General features: G+C 39.4%; 1 protein-coding gene and 1 pseudogene across 1 annotated transcript in view; one reads left to right on the forward strand and one right to left on the reverse strand.

Annotated features, from left to right (window-relative positions):
• Positions 1–20,347, forward strand: part of si:ch211-191a24.4 (uncharacterized protein LOC100150331 homolog) — a 91,579-nt gene that overhangs the window by 49,893 nt on the left and 21,339 nt on the right. The gene's annotated exons all lie outside the window — the stretch shown is intronic.
• LOC114653500 (profilin-2-like) lies at positions 16,066–16,710 on the reverse strand (annotated as a pseudogene).

The raw sequence follows: 20,347 nt of genomic DNA on the forward strand, positions 1-20,347 counted from the left end.
TCACACTGAACTCCCACTTCTTTTAATTTGATGCCCAACCTCTCGTGTGGCACCTTATCAAATGCTTTCGGAGTCAAGATAAATAATATCATATGCTCCACTTTGATCGTATCCTTTTGTTGCCTCCTCATAGAATTCCAACATGTTGGTAAAACAAGACCTCCCTCTTCTGAACCCATGCTGACTGTTCAGAATAACTCCTGTCCTTGCCAGGTGTTGTCCAATCTTATCCTTAATAATTCCTTCCATTAATTTTCCTGTGATGCATGTTAAGCTTACTACCCTATAGTTGCTTGGATCTGTCCTGTCACCCTTTTTATATAATGGGATGATATTTGCCATTTTCCAGTCCTTCGGAATCTCTCCAGTGCACAGTGACTTCCTAAAAATATGTGTCAAGGGTTTATATATGTACTCACTAGCCTCCTTAAGAACTCGAGACTAAATATTATCTGGTCCTGGTGATTTGTTTGATTTCAGCTTATTTAATCTGAGCAGCACTTCTCCGTCTACAATTTCCAAATCCCTCAGTACATCCTAAGTAGTTGCGTTTACCTCAGGGAGGTTATCCACTTGCTCACTTGTGGAACACCTCAGAAAAATGTAAGTTTAGGGCACCCGCTATTTCATTGTCTGTATCTTTTAATTCCCCTTCACTATTTCTGATGCGCTTGACCTCCTCCTTGACGGTTCATTTACTACTAAAATACTGAAAGAATCTCTTGGGGGGGTCTTTTGCCTTATCTGCTATATTCCTCTCCAACTGTCTTTTAGCCTCCCTGATATCCTTCTTAATGGTTCCCCTCATTTTCTTGTATGCTCTGATTCACTTTTCAGTCATTAGTCTTATATACCTTATAAAGCAGTTTTTTCCTTTACAACCTCTTTTTTTTATTCTTTATTAATCCACCGTGGATTTTTTTTAATTAACTATTAATTCCAAATTTAGGTATGTATCTGTCCTGCATTACATGTAAAACCTTTTTTAAACCTTTTCCACTGCTCCTCGACTTTGTACACACTTAAAAGCTTATTTCAGTGTATCCTAATTAGATGTTGTCGCATCTGGTCAAAATTAGCCCTACCAAAGTTCAACTTAACAATTTTAGTCTTTGCCTCTTCACTCTTACAAAATACTGAGAATTGTATTACATTATGGTCACTTGACCCTAGTGGTTCAATCACCTTTACACCCTCAATTCTATCTTGATTATTACAAAATACTAAATCCAGACAGGCTTCACCCCGTGTTGGTGCTTTAACATGCTGTGTTAAGCAGTCACTGATTACTTCTAAAAAGTTGTGCTCCTCTATCTGCAAGGTTATCCCAGTTAATATAATTAAAGTCCCCCATGACTATAATATCTCCCTGTAAACTTGCCTTTTTGATATTTCTAAACAGATGTGTGTTGAAATTACTGTCTGAATTGGGTGGTCTATAGCACACTCCTAAAATAAGACCTCTTTCCCTAATATTTTCCAGGCGAAGCCACATGACCTCACTAAGATAGGGCTCATCATCCAACTGAAGAGGACTTACATTTTAAGTTCTGTTTGGCATAAATAGCAATCCCACCTCCTTTTCTGTTATGTCTATCCTTCCTAAAAAATGTGTATCCCCTCTGTTACACTCATCCCCATCTTTGTTGTTTAGCCAGGTTTCTGTCATTGCTATAATATCGTAATTATGCTCTGCTACGTACAACTCCAACTCACTTACCTTATTTTTGATACTTCTAGCATTAAGGCAAGATATTTTTAATGTTACTCCTTCTACATTTAAATGTTTGCTTAGAATTTACATTACTACACATTTTTTTCTTTTCTATTGTTTGCTTCTCCATGTATAGATCTAAACCTGGCCTGTCCTAAACCCCCTGCCCCTCCCCCATTCCCTAGTTTAAACAATCCTTGACTAGTTTACACATACACCTCCCCAATACATTGGTGCCCCTCCAGTTCCAAAAGGAGTCCCAATGCACCATAAACCTATACCCTTCTACCCTGCACCAAGATTTGAGCCACGCGTTAAGCCTTCTAATCTCCTCAGTCTTACCTGGACTGGCTCAATGCACAGGCAGAACTTGGGAGAAGACTACCTCGTCAGTTCTGCTCCTCAGCTTGGCACCTAACTCTTTGAATTTGGATCGCAGAACTGACAGACTTACCCTTATGTATGTCATTTGTTTCAACATGGACAATGACAACTGGGTCCACCCCCACTCTGGCCAAGAGCCTATCCACCCTTCCAGGGAGGTCTCTCACCTGTGCACCCGGAAGGCGACACACCGTGCGAGACTCTCTCTCTCTCTGGAGCACACCTGCGCTTCAATTCCCCTAATGATTGAGTCCCCAACTATCACTACCTCTCTTTTTGGGAACTGGTTTTGAGGTGGGGCTCCTCATCCCTGCCTACCACCTCAGAATTATCAGGGACACCATCCAGCTCCACAAGGACATAACGGTTTGACACTTCTAATTCTGGGGTTGATACCCCCGGACAGTGTGCACCCTTTACCTTATGCCTTGTGACCATGACCCACCTATTTCGAACTGTCTGGTCTGGAATCTCCTCCCTCGCCACCTTGGAGGTGCACACTATGTCTCTAAAGGACACCTGCGCCAAGTCTGCCAATTCTCTACCACAATGCAGGTCAGCCAACTCCTCCAATTCGGCGACCCTGAGCTCGAGTTGCTGGATCAGCTGGCATTTTCTGCAGATGTAGTCCTCCTAGACAACTGGCTCTTCCAAACCATCATCTAAAAAGTCCAACAGTGCATTGCACTGGCATCATTATTAAAATTTGATTTGGGATTAGTAAAACTGCCTTAAATTATTTAATTTAAAACAAAAAAAAAGTTAAATGGTAACACTTAGATCTGCTACAGCTATTTTACAACTTTTCCCCTTAAGCTCCTGTATTGTTCTCCCTCTCAGCTGCCTGCTATTTGTTTTTCTATGAGGTTAACTTTACTCTGTCTCTTCTAAATTTGCGCTCCTCTTACTTATAAGCTCTCCACTCGCACGGTTTGTATTCCCCCGTATTAATGAACCCTTACGCTGTCGCCCGCTTAACTGTTCTACCTCTGGACTTCTAAGGACTGTTAAATCTAAAATAAATAAAAACTTTACTACCTTATCTGCTCCTACAGCCCCTTGTGCCTGATCGGAGAGACGCTGGCCATTTAGCTGCGCACCGCTGAGCCTTCCCCTTTACTGCTTTGAAGTCAGCCAAGGCCTTTTTCTTTTCTTTTAAACTAAGGAATCGCTGTTACAATGATTTAGTTATTTGCTTACAAATGGTTATATCAGTTACTGCTGCTTTGTACCCTGCCTCCTCGGATGCTAGTTCAAATACAGAGAACAAGTACAAGTAACTTTTCCAAGTGCACCTCCAAACACCCAGCTACTTTTTGCTCTTATGTGAGTGAAAAAAAAGCAAAAAAAAAAACCCATCTAAAGGGAAAAAAGCTTTAAAAATTCCCACACGATTCCTTAGTGGCAACCAAAACCCAAGCTTTTAAGAGCAAAATGTATTTTTTAATTTAAATGTCACACCACAGAACAGACCAAAAACTCTCAACAGCCTCTAGTGTTTGGAAAGCACACATCAGCACAAAGCACACGTCAGCCACGTGACCCAGGAATATTTATATTATTCATGTGATGTCCTTCAATACTTTATTCACGTCTGCTATGGCACGTCAAAGGTTGCCAAATTTGGGAATGTGCATTTCTGTGTTAGGTGGACTAAACCGTTTTGTACCTCCGATTAGGCTCTGAGCCTCCAAACTACCAAAGTCTAATTTCTTGTAAATGGTAGGCCTGTCAGATACGTAATATCGTTATCGATTGGATTGGACTTGCCTGGTGATGGTGCAAACATGCCATTGAAACTGTGAATTATTAATGCAGTGAGCTGTGCATGTGATTTAAGTTATTAAAAATAAATAAATAAATAAATAAAATCTATACAGCCCTGAGTGGGCTCCCCAAGCTTGTTGGCCGTTTTGCTTTGCACAACCTGCACAATCCATTGCTACGCCATAGTGTTATGGAAAATAAAAATTTATGTATTAGTATAAATAGCCATCAAAGTAATTAACAGCTTCTGAAGCATTAGATTTAGCATAAATTAGACATGACAAGCAAATAAGATATGTCAAGCAAATAGTTAAATAAAGACATTAGTCAAATTGCATTTTCTAGTTAAGCTTGAAGCAAAATTACCAAATATTGGGAAAGGAAGAATAGAGCAGGAAGAGAATGACGTACAGTAACTATCCGAGGACAAAAGAAGGGGAAATAAGGAGAACACCTGTTGTCTGAAGGCTGGGAATGATACCAATGACAGAATACGGAAAAATGGTCAGGATAGGTACATGAGAAACAGGTGGAATAGTGAGTCAGCAGAAACAGCAAATGCATTGTTACAACGAGGTGTAGATGATGTAATGTATGGAAAATAAAATTAGTGTATTCATGTATTAGCATAAATAAATATAGAAAAATATATAAGCATTAACCTTATTGCAGATATTAATGCAAGTCAGGCCTGCCAAGCAAATGATTAAATAAAAGCACATGCCATATTTCTTTCTAATTAAAGCTTAGCTTTAAGCCACCAAGTATAAAATAGCTTGAAAGCCAAGAAAGGGGAAGTGTAAGAGAGAGCCTAAAAATGGAAGAAAGAACATCTGCTCGGCCGAGGCCAATCAAAATAAGCAAAAACAGAAAGTAAAAATGAACAATAGACAGTAAAAATACCGGTGGCCAGCTGCAGATGGAAATCAGGAGATAATAATGGTTCCCATGAGAACTTGAGGTACCGGCTGGACAGGTGCAGAATGAGCTAATTTGACCGAGGTCAGGAAGTTAAGAAATATCTATATAAACTGTGATTCTTGGCCTGTTCAGTGCTCAGTCCAATTTGGCTGTATTGGGTTGAGTCCATGTTATTATTGTTGTTTTATTGCAATAAAACCATATACTCTGTTTCTTTGCCTATCCTCTGAGTCCTAATAGCCTTCATTTCAGGTAAAAAGCCTTTTGGTGACAATTTTTCACCACAATAGTGTCCCCTGCGGTCTTCCTTGCTTTCCTGCAGTATTCCTCTGTTACCTCAAATCTTTCTTCTTTTAGACCTTTCTAGTCTTCAGCTCAAGCTCTCTGAATGCAAGTTATTCTGTCTGGGTACCCTGGCAGCCAAGCAATTATTACCTCCTGTTGGAAGACACCTGAATGTGTCACTGGCGACAACTGGCATTCCTTCTTCTACAACTTTAAACATTTGGAGTTGTCTGCAGTGCGGATTAATGCTGCTTTCAGCAATGTAATTGAATCCTGGTCTGCTGTCGCTCAATTGTGTGAACCTCCCCTTGTAACTCCTTGATTTTTTTTTTATATACAGTACTGTGCAAAAGTTTTCAGGTGTCAAAAAATGCTGTAAACAAAGAATGCTTTCAAAAATGGAAGTGTTAATCATTTATTTTCATCAATCAACAAAATGCAGTGAATGAACAAAAGAGAGCTCTAAATCAAATCAATATTTGGTGTGACCACCCTTTGCCTTCAAAACAGCATCAATTCTTCTAGGCTTTTTGAAGGAACTTGGCCGGTAGGTTGTTCCAAACATCTTGGAGAACTAACCACAGATCTTCTGTGGATGTAGATTTCCTCACATCCTTCTGTCTCTTCATGTAATCCCAGACAACATCATCGAGTGTGAGATCAGGGCTCTGTGGGGTCCATACCATCACTTCCAGGACTTCTTGTTCTTCTTTACGCTGAAGATAGTTCTTAATGACTTTGGCTGTATGTTTGGGGTCGTTGTCCTGCTGCAGAAGAAATTTGGGGACAATCATACGCCTCCCTGATGGTATTGCATGATGGATAAGTATCTGCCTGTATTTCTCAGCATTGAGAACACCATTAATCCTGACCCAATCTCCAACTCCATTTGCAGAAATGCAGCCCCAAATGTTCAAGGAACCTCCACCATGATTCACTGTTGCCTGCAGACACTCATTATTGTACCACTCTCCAGCCCTTCGACGAACAAACTGCCTTCTGCTACAGCCAAATATTTCAAATTTTGACTCCTCAATCCAGAGCACCTGCTGCCATTTTTCTGCACCCCAGTTCCTATGTTTTCGTGCATACTTAAGTCGCTTGGCCTTGTTTCCACGTTGGAGGTATGGCTTTTTGTCTGCAACTCTTCCATGAAGACCACTTCTGGCCAGACTTCTCTGGACAGTAGATGGGTGTACCTGGGTTCCACTGGTTTCTGCCAGTTCTGTGCTGATGGCACTGCTGGACATCTTCCGATTTCAAAGGGTGATAAGCTTGATGTGTCTTTCATCTGCTGCACTAAGTTTCCTTGGCCGACCACTGCGTCTACGATCCTCAAAGTTGCCCGTTTCTTTGTGCTTCTTCAAAAGAGCTTGAACAGCACATCTTGAAACCCCGGTCTGCTTTGAAATCTTTGTCTGGGAGAGACCTTGCTGATGCAGTATAACTACCTTGTGTCTTGTTGCTGTGCTCAATCTTGCCATGACATGAACCTGTCTTCCACAACCTCACCTTGGTAGCAGAGTTTGGCTGTTCCTCACCCAGTTTTAAGCCTCCTACACAGCTGTTTCAGTTAATGACTGTGTTTCAACCTACGTGTGACATTGATCATTAGCACTTGTTTGGTATAATTGGTTGATCATACACCTGACTATAATCCCACAAAATCCCTGACTTTGTGCAAGTGTACCTATAAGAATTGATGCTGGTTTGAGGACAAAAGGTAGTAACACCAAATATTGATTTGATTTAGATTTTTCTTTTGTTTGCTCACTTTGTTTATTGTTATCAATTTACAAAATGCAATCATTATTTATATTTCTGAAAGCATTCTTTGTTTACAGCATTTTTTCACACCTGCCTAAAACTTTTGCACAATACTGTACATAAAGTCCCTTGGTTCCAGCTGGGTGGGAAAGGGTGGTTGGGTTACTTTGTATGCTATGTCCGTTTATTGATACTGTATATCCTGTCAATTTGTCGAACCTGCGCATATTTGGACATGTGGGAGGAAAACCATAGTAGACCCATAGAGAACATGCAAACTCTTTGCTGCCTGAGCCAGATTTTACAGAGGAACTTGAGGGTGCAAGTCAATGCCAGTGTCCAGCAGATGGGTTTGGAGTTTTGCGTGGTAGATCTGATATTTGTAATTGCCATCAGGTCTGTTTGTTGTTTTATTTTGTGTTATTTCAGTTCCCTACACAATAAACACTTGGATGCACGTGCCACCTTCAAGCCAACCGCGTTCAAATGAATCTTGCATACTAGCTGGTGGCATACTAGCAGGTGGGCGGCGCAGTGGGTAGCGCTGCTGCCTCGCAGTTGGGAGACCTGGGGACCTGGGTTCGCTTCCCGGGTCCTCCCTGCGTGGAGTTTGCATGTTCTCCCCGTGTCTATGTGGGTTTCCTCCGGGTGCTCCGGTTTCCTCCCATAGTCCAAAGACATGCAGGTTAGGTGGATTGGCAATTCTAAATTGGCCCTGGTGTGTGGGTGTGTTTGTGTGTGTGTCCTGGGGTGTGTTGGCACCCTGCCCGGGATTGGTTCCTTCCTTGTGCCCTGTGTTGGCTGGGATTGGCTCCAGCAGACCCCCATGACCCTGTGTTCGGATTCAGCGGGTTGGAAAATGGATGGATGGATACTAGCAGGTTCTTGTACTTCACAGCTCCAATGGCTGTGAGATTGAATTCCAAGCTTGTGGACTTTGCATGTACTCATTGGGACTTTCTTCATGTACTTCAGTTTTTCCCCCCATAACCTAAAAATAGTGTATTAGGTTGATCATTAACACTAAACTGGATCAGTGAAAGTGAATGATTAAAGTGTTACAGTGAGCTTGGAATATTATCCAAAGCTGTCATGTTTTTTTACCACCATGGAACGAGTCCCAAAAAGATGAAATGGATAGAAAATTACATATACTGATGCTCAGTAGGTTTTCAAGTTGCTGTAATGCAATCTGTCCACTCTTTTTACTACTCATGACCCTGGAAATGGAAGTGCCAGTGTGCCAAATTTACATTATGTGAAAATAAACTCCGATCACGGCTCTGTGCAAAAAGAAACCTCATTCACCAATATTGCATTGTTTAATTTGAGATCTCTTAATGGCAAAGCATTGGTGCTGTCAGAATTCATCACTGACACAAAACTTGATATACTGTGTTTAACGGAGACTTGGCAAAAACCGAATGAATCTTAAACTAATAACGGAATCGGGTCCCGTCTCACTCATTGTTCTTTATCGTCCTCCAAAATACAACGCATCCTTCTTATCTGATCTGACTGAACTTTTAACCCACTTAAGCTCTTACTCCCAAAGAATTATCCTTCTTGGTGATTTCAACATCCATATTGACATTACTACATTTAAACTGAGAAATTAATTCCTATCCTTACTGGACTGTTTTGACTTGACACAACATGTTGATTTTCCCATCCACTCTGGTGGTCATATATTGGACCTGATCTGTACTTCTAGACTATCTGCTGCCAACATTTACAGCACTGAATTGGGACTCTCGGACCATAAAGCAGTATTTTTCACTGTCTCATTGCCTCTCCCCACTCTTACCTGTAAACGACAAATTTCTTACAGAAACCTTAAAAATATCTGTCCCTCTGTTCTTTCTGGATCCATTTCTGATCTTTTACTGTCTGCACCTATTCCATCAACACTAGATAGTCTTGTTGACCACTATAACTCAGCCTTTCATTCAGCATTAGATAAAACAGCTCCTTTAAAACATAAGGAGGTTTCTTTTAAGTGTCCAGCTCCTTGGTATAACTCAGAATTGCCATCTATGAAAGCAGCTGGCCGACGCCTTGAGAGAACGTCACGTAAGACTGGCCTCACTGTGCACATCCAGGCTTTCTGTGACCACCAAAGAGCTTACAGAGAAGCACTAACTGCTGCCAAGAACACCCATTATGGCAGAATAATAGAAAGTGGCCACGATAACCCAAGGATTTTGTTTTCTGTATTTAATAAACTACTCGAACCCACATCTGGCCCAACTACCTCTTCTACTGAAGTCTGTGAGGAATTCCTCCACTTTTTCCGTAACAAAATTTAAAGATCTAAATAATCAAACTAACATAAACACATCACCTGTTTATATCTCTCCCTGTTTTCCCACTTCCCATTGAGGCCGACTACTTGTGTACTGGACCCCATCCCCAGCGCACTACTTAAATCCTGCTTTCATGCCATAATCCCGACTGTTACAACAATAATAAACTCATCCCTTGACACTGGCTCTGTACCGCTCACTTTTAAAATCACTTCTGTAACCCCAATGTTAAAAAAAAAAAAAAAAAAAAGTCTGGCCTTGATGCTGACAATCTTAACAATTTTCGACCTATTTCCCACTTACCTTTTCTGTTCTTGAGTGTGTTGTAGCCTCCCAACTCACCAGTTACTTAACCTCTAATAATTTGATGGAACCCTTTCAGTCTGGTTTCAGGGTGTAGCACAGCTGTGAAACTGCTCTGCTACAGGTAACCTATGATTTGCTTATGGCAGCAGACTCTGGACAAACCAGCATATTAATTCTGTTAGACCTCCGTGCAGCATTTGACACTGTCAGACATGACATTCTACTGTCCAGAATGGAGAACATGCTGGGTATCTCTGGGACTGCCCTCCAGTGGTTCAAGTCCTATCTGACTGATAGGCAAGAGTTTGTTAGTCTTGGCAACAGCAGATCCAGCTCAGTGCCAGTCACACAAGGAGTTCCTCAGGGCTCTGTCCTCGGCCCTCTTCTCTTCTGTATTTATATGCTTCCCCTTGGCCATATTATTCGTAGCTTTGGACTGGGTTATCATTTTTATGCAGACGATACTTAACTCTATTTCAATGTTAAAAGTGGAACTTCATCAGAGCTCTCTCAGCTCACAACCAACCTCAGTGAAATTAATACCTGGATGGAGCAGAACTGTTTAAAATTAAATTGCAACACATCTGAACTCCTACAAATTGGGACTAAAGTGCAACTTAATAAAATGAGCTCTTTCCCAGTCCATCTTGGCGGTGATCTCATCAGACCTATCTCTACTGTAAAAAATCTTGGTGTTATTTTTGATTCCTCCCTTTCTTATTCCGCCCACATAAATCACATTAAGAAATGTTCTTACTTTCACCTCTGTAACATATCCCGTGTTCGCTCCTTCCTCTCCTTTTCTAATGCTGAGAAACTTGTCCATGCTTTTATCACATCCCACATCGATTATTGTAATTCCCTACCAGCAGGTGCCCCTTCTAATCTTTTATATCACAACTCTAGCTTATTCAAAACTCAGCTGCAAGAGTCCTTACATGGACCAGCAACAGCGAGCACATCACACCCATCCTGCTCCGCCTTCTCTGGCTCCCTGTGTCTTACAGAATCGAATATAAAATCCTACTAATAACCTACAAAGCCTTAAACGACCTTGCGCCAAACTACATCAGTGACCTTCTCCATCACTATTTGCCAGTCCACCCACTATGGTCCTCTGATTCTAGCAATCTTGTACCCCACACTAATCTGCACTCCATGGATGACAGGGCCTTCAGCTGTATGTTGCCCAGACTCGGGAATGACCTACCGAAATTAATCAGGTCAGCTGACTCCATGAATTCTTTTAAAAAAGATCTCAAAACTCATCTGTTCAGGAAGGCTTTTCGCTCTACTTGACCTTACTACCCTTCTCTCAGTTTACCTCTATGTCAAGTTGCTCATGTAACCTGTGTGTGTGTGTGCTAGACCATCAATTATGTTGTCAGTTAGGCTTTTTCTCTGAATTTACTGTCTTAATCTTCTTTATTTATTTATCTGGTTTGTACAATGCTATATACTGTATACCCTGCCATTCTATCTTAAACAATGTGAAGTGCCTTGAGCATGAGAAAGGCACTTTATAAGTAAAATGTATTATTATTATGATATCACGAGTGTAATGCGACAGTATCCTCCTCTAGCCATACCCACGTAGGCATTTGGGTGGGACATAAGCGTGTTCTTTTACAAAATTGAGAATGTAGTAGCTCAAATACAACTTGGAGTGTGGGGCTGGGTGGGAGCCAACATGATGTCACAAACAAGGAAGTTCCTCTCCCTTTATTGGTCAAAAAGAGGAGATGGCTTTTTTGTTACCCAAAGCACTAGCAGACAGCGCTTAGCCACAATGCCACTGTGTGAATTCCCAAACTTCAACAGATGCATACAGCGGTGGTAAATTTCAGTCATTTGACATACCAGCATTTGTTTCCAAGTGAATTTGTCATTTCACAATGTTGTCACGATATGAGGACAGTAGTGATGAGTATCATAGTCTTTTTTTTGGCTAATGCTAATAGAATTAAGTCATATTTAGGTCCTGGACAGCATCTTTGTCTGATCCCCATGTTTTCCTCTCCGTTTTGTCTTTGTCTCCATCTTACTTAATCTTCCCTGTAACAACAGGTTAGGCTAACTGATGCATCTGAATTTGGCCCGGTAGGAATACGTTTGGGAAGGCCCTGCTTCTACTCCAAGGTTTATTCCAGCCTTATGCCTGATTCTTGTAGTAGGAGAAACAAGGTCAAAAAGTGGAACCCCCCAAAAAGGAAAATCCCCCTCCTTTCTTGTGGGAATGAATATCAGGGTTAATATCACATTTTAATGAAAAATCTGCACATGTATCTAGTTTATATTTAGCTGATCTGCTAATGATCACTTACAAGGCTTTAACAGTTCTTTGCTTTAGACAGTTTTCTAAGGACTGCATGCACACAACACCTGTGAAAACCTGTCAATTCATCTGTAGCAAACTAATTTTAAAACCTGGCCCTGAGTAAGATGTAAGAAATGACACCACAGTTCTAAATGTGTCAGACTATGGTGAGCCAAAGTGAAGCAACTTCAAACCGAAAAGATATTTTTATCTTTATAGGTTGCTAAATTAAGTGCCAAAAGCTGAGAGTAATGTTTTTTTTTTTTCTTTGCAAGCACAGGTTGAGGAACAATATTTTTAAAGGTCTTTTTTCCTTTTTATACATAAACAAATACATCATTTGAACAATTCCAGATGCCTCAGACAAATTATTCTGACTAAGGAGTTGTGGTCAAGGGTTATTTCCTTGCCCCTGCCCCCATGTTAAATTGTGTCTTAATAATTTCACATCTCTTGAACTTACCTTTTCTGACTGAGGTCAGCAATCCTGATGCATGTGGTGAAATTGCATCTCTTTGACATTTTCCTATTTAACTTTAAAATGTAATTTAATGTAAAAATGTAATTTTTCAACTGTTATACTGATACCTGTTTATTTGTAATTTTAATAGTGGGTTTTTTTGTTCAAAGGATTAATTAGTCTAAAGATTTTATGGCATCTTGTATATTTTTTCTCATTACACTACAAAAAAGTGTTGAGGGAGTGCTTTCTATGGCCAAGGTGGGATAGCTTTGTCCCTCTTTATGTTTGAGGTAATATTAAATCCTTTGTTCTCAATGAGAGAGAGGATTTGTTTTTCTAGAGTGCACAGAGAAAAATTAATGAGGTAAATGTGGATAGTGTGTTAATTAAAAAAAAAATACATATTGTTGGCCAGTAGGTGTCATCTTGGCATAAATGATGTTGGCTTACTGTCAACAGGCCAGTGGGGGCACAATTATTTTTTTCCTTTCAAGAATGCACTCTTGTAATGATAAATAACTGAACATTAAGTTATTGTAGAAAGTTGAAATGAACCAGGAGGAGGAGTAAATTACAAGTGTATGTTAGAAATTCTTATTTTAAATATAATGACATAACATGCTTGCATAAATTTGGCATAGTTTACCTTGACAATTTTTGTGTGCATTAAAATAACACATTTTCTATTGATTCCATAAGAAGTTTTCCCTATTATATTTTTGGTGAGGAGGAGTCCAACCTGGGTATCCTCTTATTTTTATTTATTTATTCATTTTTATTTGTGTGCTGAAAACTTTTGACAGATTAAATATAGCATTTTGGTTATTTGTAAAGGGATTAGGCCATAATCACCAGTCATGGGATTTGCTTCTTATTTGTAGCAGAAGGGTAAAGATTATTGTTGCAGTAAATTCCCCAGTACATGTTTTTTGGTGGCAGTATTTCTGTGTAAACATATATGTTCGTATTGGCTTTTGTTTGCTACACTGCTTATTGGGATCCTTAATTAGGGAAAAATTTGTCAGTCTGTAATAAATAAAGCAGCAACTGAGTTGGTTAAGAGAGTTGCATTATAAAATGAAAGACCGACATGAGTCACAACCCACAGTCACTTAAATTAATATCCTCATGCAGGAGTCCAAGAACAAGAGAGCAACTGGCTGTAAGAAAAATGGTGTGGAGTCAATTGCAAATCATTCACCAGCAATAAGATAATGAAAAAAATCAAGTTTATAAGTACAGATGAATCTTTATTGCACTAAAAGGCTGAACATAAAGTTATAGAGTTGAATATACAGTAAGCTGCCAATATCCATAGTAAAATTTAAATTACAAGCTCAGAAGAAAAGCAGATATGCAGGTGGCATTGCCTTTACTTGTTAAAATTCAAAATCATCTGAAGTATCTATTTAACAGTACTTAAATGGTATTTAACATTGTAGTCTGCTAAAGGCAAATCTATATTTAAAAACCTGTCTGGATTTTTTTTGTTTCAGTTCTAAACTGAACATATATTTATTCATTTATATTTGTTTATTTAATTATCCATCGATCATCCAGTGTTACATATCACTTTATTCTCAAATCAGTTTAATCCAGGTCAGGGTAATCCTGGATGCAGCACTGAGTGAGCATAGGCAGATGACTTGGAGAAAACCCCCATGTGGATCCTGGAACAATGGGCAAACTCCACGCAGACAGCCACATGAACAATGAATGGATCTCAGTCATTTATAGAATGGAAACAATCAGTAAGACTGGCAGCTTTACATATTCAGCAAGGCAGGGAAATGTGCTGAATGAAGACATTTTTGGTTTAAGATACCAGTGGTTATGAAATACACAAAGTCAAATCTTTAAGAAGACTTGTGCCATACTGCACAAATAAATGATGAGGACAATGAAGACTTAACCACCTGAAAGAAGTGGATCCCACATTGTGTCCTCTTAATTGTTCCACAGCTCTTATTGCATCATGATGGATAGACTTTAATCATTCAGTTTATTGCGTTTTTTTTTTTGTTTTGTTTTTGTTTTTTCTTTAAAATCTGTACATATTCCACAAGGCCTGAACATTTCCAGCATATGCCAAAATGTCTCTAAGGAAGTGCCATTCAAATGACTCTTTACTGGGCAGCAGGTTAAAATCCTTCTCACAAAAGCAACTGATCATCTCTACAACTTTATGGCACAAGATAAACAGATTTTTTTTTTTTTCAGTTTGTAAAAGGTTTTCTCGAGACAACCAGGTTTTCTTATTCCAACCAATACCGTCTCCCATTGATTTAGTGTATGCAGAACTTCAATTGTCAGTTTTCTTTCTAACCGGACATACATTTAGTACCGTGCTTTAACAGTTTGACAGCACACTTTTGATGACTAGAGCACAAGGCAATTTATTCCACAGCTTTCCCACAGCCTGGACTTAGAGGATCAAATGCAGTAACTCATTTCTTTTCTTTGCAACATGTAAGATGTGTTACAACAAAGAAGTCTGCTGTAGCCATTCCATATGCTGGTAATAACCAGTACTTCCTACCATCCAGGTGGACTACCAGCTAGCATTTACTTTGAGAATATGAGTGAAGCAGGCAGCAGTACTTCATAAATGATTACAGCAGTTTTGTTTGTGTTTATTACATGCCAAGCTGCAACTTAATTTGGTCCTATGTAAAAACTGAAACTGGCTCTTTTAGGATATCCACGCTTCATCATGGCAGCCTTACTTAAAAATAAAAAGTTATACATTGCAGGAAGTGGCAAACAATACTTTTAAGTGCCTGAGCTATTGCAATGATGGAATGTCCATGGAGATTATAAAGTCAATAATGTGAATGAGAGGCAAAACAACCTGCGTTCTGAAACAAGCTTCTAGAGTTGCACTCACCCTAAAACAGGGCAGCAGCCCACTCTCAGAGCCCCTCTCCTGCAACGAGTGCAACAATACAAAGCCTAGGATGCAGGATTCTGCAACTCTAAATCAGGAGTTATGAGTGATCACATAGGAAAAGGCCTAATTGGTAAAATAATGCAAAGCAACATATTTTGTGGAGTGATTTGAGGGTCACCTACACAAATAAGCATGGGCAGCTAAATAGGGAAAAGGGGTGGAAATATGAACAGAAGCTAAACAAGCCAAGAGATATGCATGCACAATTTCCCTCCCAAACATGCTCTAGAAAAGGAAGACTAAATGAGCCATGTTACTGCTCAAAGTGCTCAAAATAAATCGATCAATTTACGATTGTACTACCGGCACCTTTGTTTGCAAAGTTCACTTTATTTAATGTAGTTGTCCTTCATAAGCCTCCTTCATTTGGTATGACTTGTTCTTCAGTCTCTATACATTAACAAAAAGCAGTGCCCAGGTTTAACATCAGCCAAGTTTTTATATATATATATATATATATATATATATATATATATATATATATATATATATATTCACGGCATTCGAAGTCTGTGTCACAATCTGATAGTGTGGGTGGTTACCTACCAGGTAACACTTCGATTCCCGAGAGGGAGTGCAGTGGAGTGTGTACACCTGATGAGCCCAGAATGAGGGCGAAACACGTGTCGTGTACTCTTTGCATTTATTTGACAGTAAACTATTGCAACCATATATATATATATATATATATATATATATATATATATATATATATAATATAATTTTTTTTTTTTTTTTTTTTTTTTTAAACATTAAATTAACAACATACTAATTAACTATGGTGCAACAATGGTACTGGTATACAAGTGTTAAAACACCTAAATGAACAAAGAGGGAAGGGTAATGAATGAAACCAAGGTGGAGGGTCACAAGGAAAATAATAAAGAAGCTACAGTCTGGTAGAATGAGTTGCTAGGTGGATGGGGACAGCCTGCTTAATATCCAGACTTCCTCAGGTAGTGAGCCATGGTAAATGCTTTCTTGTTGAGTTGCCCTCCATGGTACACCTTCTTTTTCCATGGCTAAAACCAATGCTTTGCCAGCTTTGCCTATAGAAACATTGTATGTTTGCTCACCTCCTTGACTGTTTGTCCTGATGTCCATTGTCCAGTCACCTTCAATATTAAGGCTATCTCTGATCACAGAGCATTTCTTTGAACCTAGTGTCATGCCAGTGGTGAAGAAACCCTCTCGGTCCCTTCCAACTATCACATCTATTTCTTGAGGCATTATGCTGGCGAAAGTACCACCGACTGATGCTGCCCAGACATCCTTGGCGTCCGTGTACCTGACAATGACGGAGTCCTGGCAGCTGCCATCGGCCATCAAGTTATCCACATAGCTCTGCCAGGACATATTGACGTGTTTTGATCTATTTTGTAAGATGACACAAATAGTTAAAGAAACGGTACTGTCTTCTGTTAGAGACGCACCTGCTTGACTGAAGTTGGAATTTTTGCGATGATGGTACACGGAATGGTGGCGGCTCCTACTACACCAACAGCTCCGCGCTTCCTCGCGTCCCCGCGTTGATCTCCAGTTTATTGCTTTTTAAATCCTCCTGCTTTCCAGAAACACCTAGCGAACTAAACACTGAGGGGCTCACAGATGAGTAAAGCTAGGGTCAAGTCTTGTTTCCCAACCCAAATATACTCAAATTTAGAGGGCATTTATCAGAAGCCATATGGAGAGATGCTGCTGTCTGACCTGGGTGTGGCCTGATGTGCGCTTGGTCCACAATCCTCTTTTTTTCAGTAACCCTGTGATGTTGTTAATTAAACGTTGCTCCTGACGGAAAGTCACATTTAAGTTTTCAGGTCTGAAAACACCTTTCTGACAACTGTGCATTTTAATCTTGGAAATTCAGAATAATGCCAGCATCATCAGATTTAGCGTGGCACACATGTAAATACGCCCTGCAATACTGTCTAGTGTGGTTCATGTGTTGTTTAATGAATGTATGTTCCAAAAATCCCAAGGGCCGCTCAAATTTCAAATCCTTCTAAAAAATATAAATGTGTACTCAACCTGACAACAATAATAGGTATATATCCCCAAATCGGTTGGAAGGCAAGGTAGTGAGCAGTCTGAGTAAGCCATAAATATTCAAATATTTCATTCTGTAAAAAGAAAAATATGCAGTTTTTTTGTTGTTTGAAGAAAACTGATTTTGGAGAGTGAGTCAGTTTGGCCTAGTGGCTGAAAGGCTTGAGTGGAAAGATGAAGACTATGAATCACTGATGAGAGAGCCACTTAACTGGCCTCTACACTCTTTCTGTGAGAACAGAGCTGTTAGTCTCTAAAGCAAACATACTTTGCACAATCTCACTGCATCCCTGCAAAGTGATCCTGTAATCTCAGATTCTCTTCCTCCCCTAGGACCTTCTACCAGATGTAGGGGTCAGCAGTCATCCGTCCCCTCCTTTGGGATTAGACAGACTACATTATGGCTATGATTTGGTTGTACATATGAGTTGTCATAGATACATTTTGAATCCTGAGGCTTCACATTCCTCCTTTTTATAGTTTGTCATATCAGCTGAATTCTTGCAACCCAGTTACAGTAAATAGGCAGCCAATGGATGAACTGCTGTTGGTAAGCCTTTCCTTATGATTCTGGAGGAAACACAACAGCAAAAGCAATCTGTATGGTGTCTGCCCATTTCTTTGCCTCTGGGTATTAAATTGCTCTTGAAAAAATGTGACATTTGTTAGTACTGCATGATTTGACTTCCTAAACGTGAATGTAGCCGTGACACAGCAAGGTGACCCAATTCGGTGGTACGCCAGCTGTGTTTGATGGCTGTTGTTAAGCTGTCTGTAAGTGGAGCACAAGAATCTTGCGTTTACCTCCTTTGAGACCGGCTAGGAGAGAGACTGGGACCACAATGCATTCTGAGTGAATAGCTGAGAGGTTGTCATTAAATTCTTTCTCTCTATCAGTAGTGTTATGCATGCACAGTTTATTGGAATAAATGGCAAAACTGTGTGGGCTATCAGGGTCTATGGGAGATTCTTCATGCTTACCGGACTGGCTGGGAGTTTTTCTTCACTTGTTACATATCCTGCAGAAAACGTTTCCCTGTGTGGTAAAGGGTACATATAACCATTGCTGCCTTTGTATGGTAATTTTTCCTTTAAGCAAAATCCCAGTTTGTTGTTGGATTGGATTCCTTTCCATCATCTAGGGATGTTTCTCTTTATGTTAGGCCCACACTTGTGGTTTGAGAAGTACAATAATAATAAATGACAAGTCATTAGTCTACAAGACTAGCACACTTATTAGCTGCTACATTACTGAACAATAAGGAAGGATAGTGGACTGGCTAGGGTTGCTGCCTGCCTTGTGCCCACTGCTGCCAGGATAGGCTTTGTGAAGAAAGACCTTTAGAAATAAAATGGAAGTTGTCTGTGATAAAAGTATTCTCAATATAACCCAGGTACCCAATCAGTTAAGGAAGGGTTTAACTCTGATGAAGTTTTGTAAGCAATAAAACAAGTTATTAATTGTGCACTAAATATGTGATGCAGATGTCTGACACTCATCATGCATGATTTCAGAATGGGTCAGAAATTTTGTAAAATAGTACAGAAAATTTTGCAAGAAAAATTCAAGATTAATTGCTTGTGTGATGTCATGGATATAATCCATTTGTGTTTGGGTTGATTTTGATTACTTTTTAAGATCACCATCTAGGCACTGCAGTCACTGAGGTAGGCAGTATGTATTAATGAGTGCAAAGAAGAAACATTTAATGCTATGTTGCAGAAACTTGCTGACTGTATCTTTAAGAAAATAAAAATCAGCAGAATAATTCCTCATTTTCCATACAACAGCCTGCCTGAGCACTCTGGCATAAGATTTACTTTTTTATCCCCTAATGTTGTGGTGAATGTTACAAACATTCAGTAATGACACAAGTTACAGGTCTGCATTCCATAACATTGCATCTGGAGAGATGAAAAAATATTGAAACTTTAGGAACAAATTTGGGATTTTTATGAATTTAAGTTTTCTCCAATATAAAAATTGCTGGATATCCTGTGACTCCTGATTGATTTATCTGCACAGATTTTATTCATGTGTGTTTTTTAACATCGCCTGATGTGTATCTAGGGTGGGTTTTCTTTTCATTTCTGTGCTGAAGGATCTGGTGAATGACACTAAAAATAATTAACAAAGACCAAAACATCAATTCTAATACTTACCCAACTGAGTCTTTCAGTTTGGCATTTTGATTTATTTTAATATTTGCTTTTTTAAAAAATAAATCTTTGACTACTATACCTAAAGGTATTATGTTTTTGATTTTTCACTTCTTATTTTAATGTGATAATTGCTGTGATCTTCCTCAATAATGCAGCACATGTCCACTTCTTTCATGGAGCACCTGCTCCAGATGGTTCTTCCGTGTTTACTAGTGTCCTGCAGTCTGTGTTGCTTTTAAACTTTTACTGAAGTTGTTGGCCAGGACTTGACCTCTGGACAAGTTGGGATGCAAAAATCTTTTCATGTAGTTAATCAGTTGAAAAACTCTTGGCTCTGACACAGAAAATGCTACAGAAATCAAATTGGTTATTCAAAGCACCAACATATTTATTAATTATTTTTTGACTCTTTATTTGTGACTAAAAGTGCTCTTAAAGATTTCAGTGGTGAGCATAATGGCAGGCACAGAGCAATTAACACACCCCATCAATTGTCTGAACCGCATGTCCTCATGTTAAAGCTGATTAAAGTCTTTGTGATGTGAGTTTATTCTCACATTCTGTTGATTTTTAGGTAAGTTGGTACATACAGGGAGCTTTTGATCAACATATCTTAAGCCTCATGCTTAAACTCCTTAACCTACTATAGTATTTTTCTTTTTGGATTTAACCTCTTTAAACCCATAATCTTTCTGATTCTGAGGGATTTGACACAGAGTGTGGCTTCACGTGTATGCAGCCCACACTGAGTCAGACACACAACATCTCCATATTAACTGTGCCTTATTAGTGCCTTGAATGCTGAATTTGGAAATTCATAGCCAATGCATTCCTTGGCAATTGAGGCTATGGAATTGAGCTAAATATGAAGGTGGCACAAGCATTTAAGTTTCACTTTTAATGTATAATTTATTTTTATTTGATTTTTTTCATGCCAGTGAATCTCTGACATTAAAAC

The sequence above is a fragment of the Erpetoichthys calabaricus genome, chromosome 6 (assembly GCF_900747795.2).
Source record: "Erpetoichthys calabaricus chromosome 6, fErpCal1.3, whole genome shotgun sequence".
Classification (NCBI taxonomy): Eukaryota; Metazoa; Chordata; class Cladistia; order Polypteriformes; family Polypteridae; genus Erpetoichthys; species Erpetoichthys calabaricus.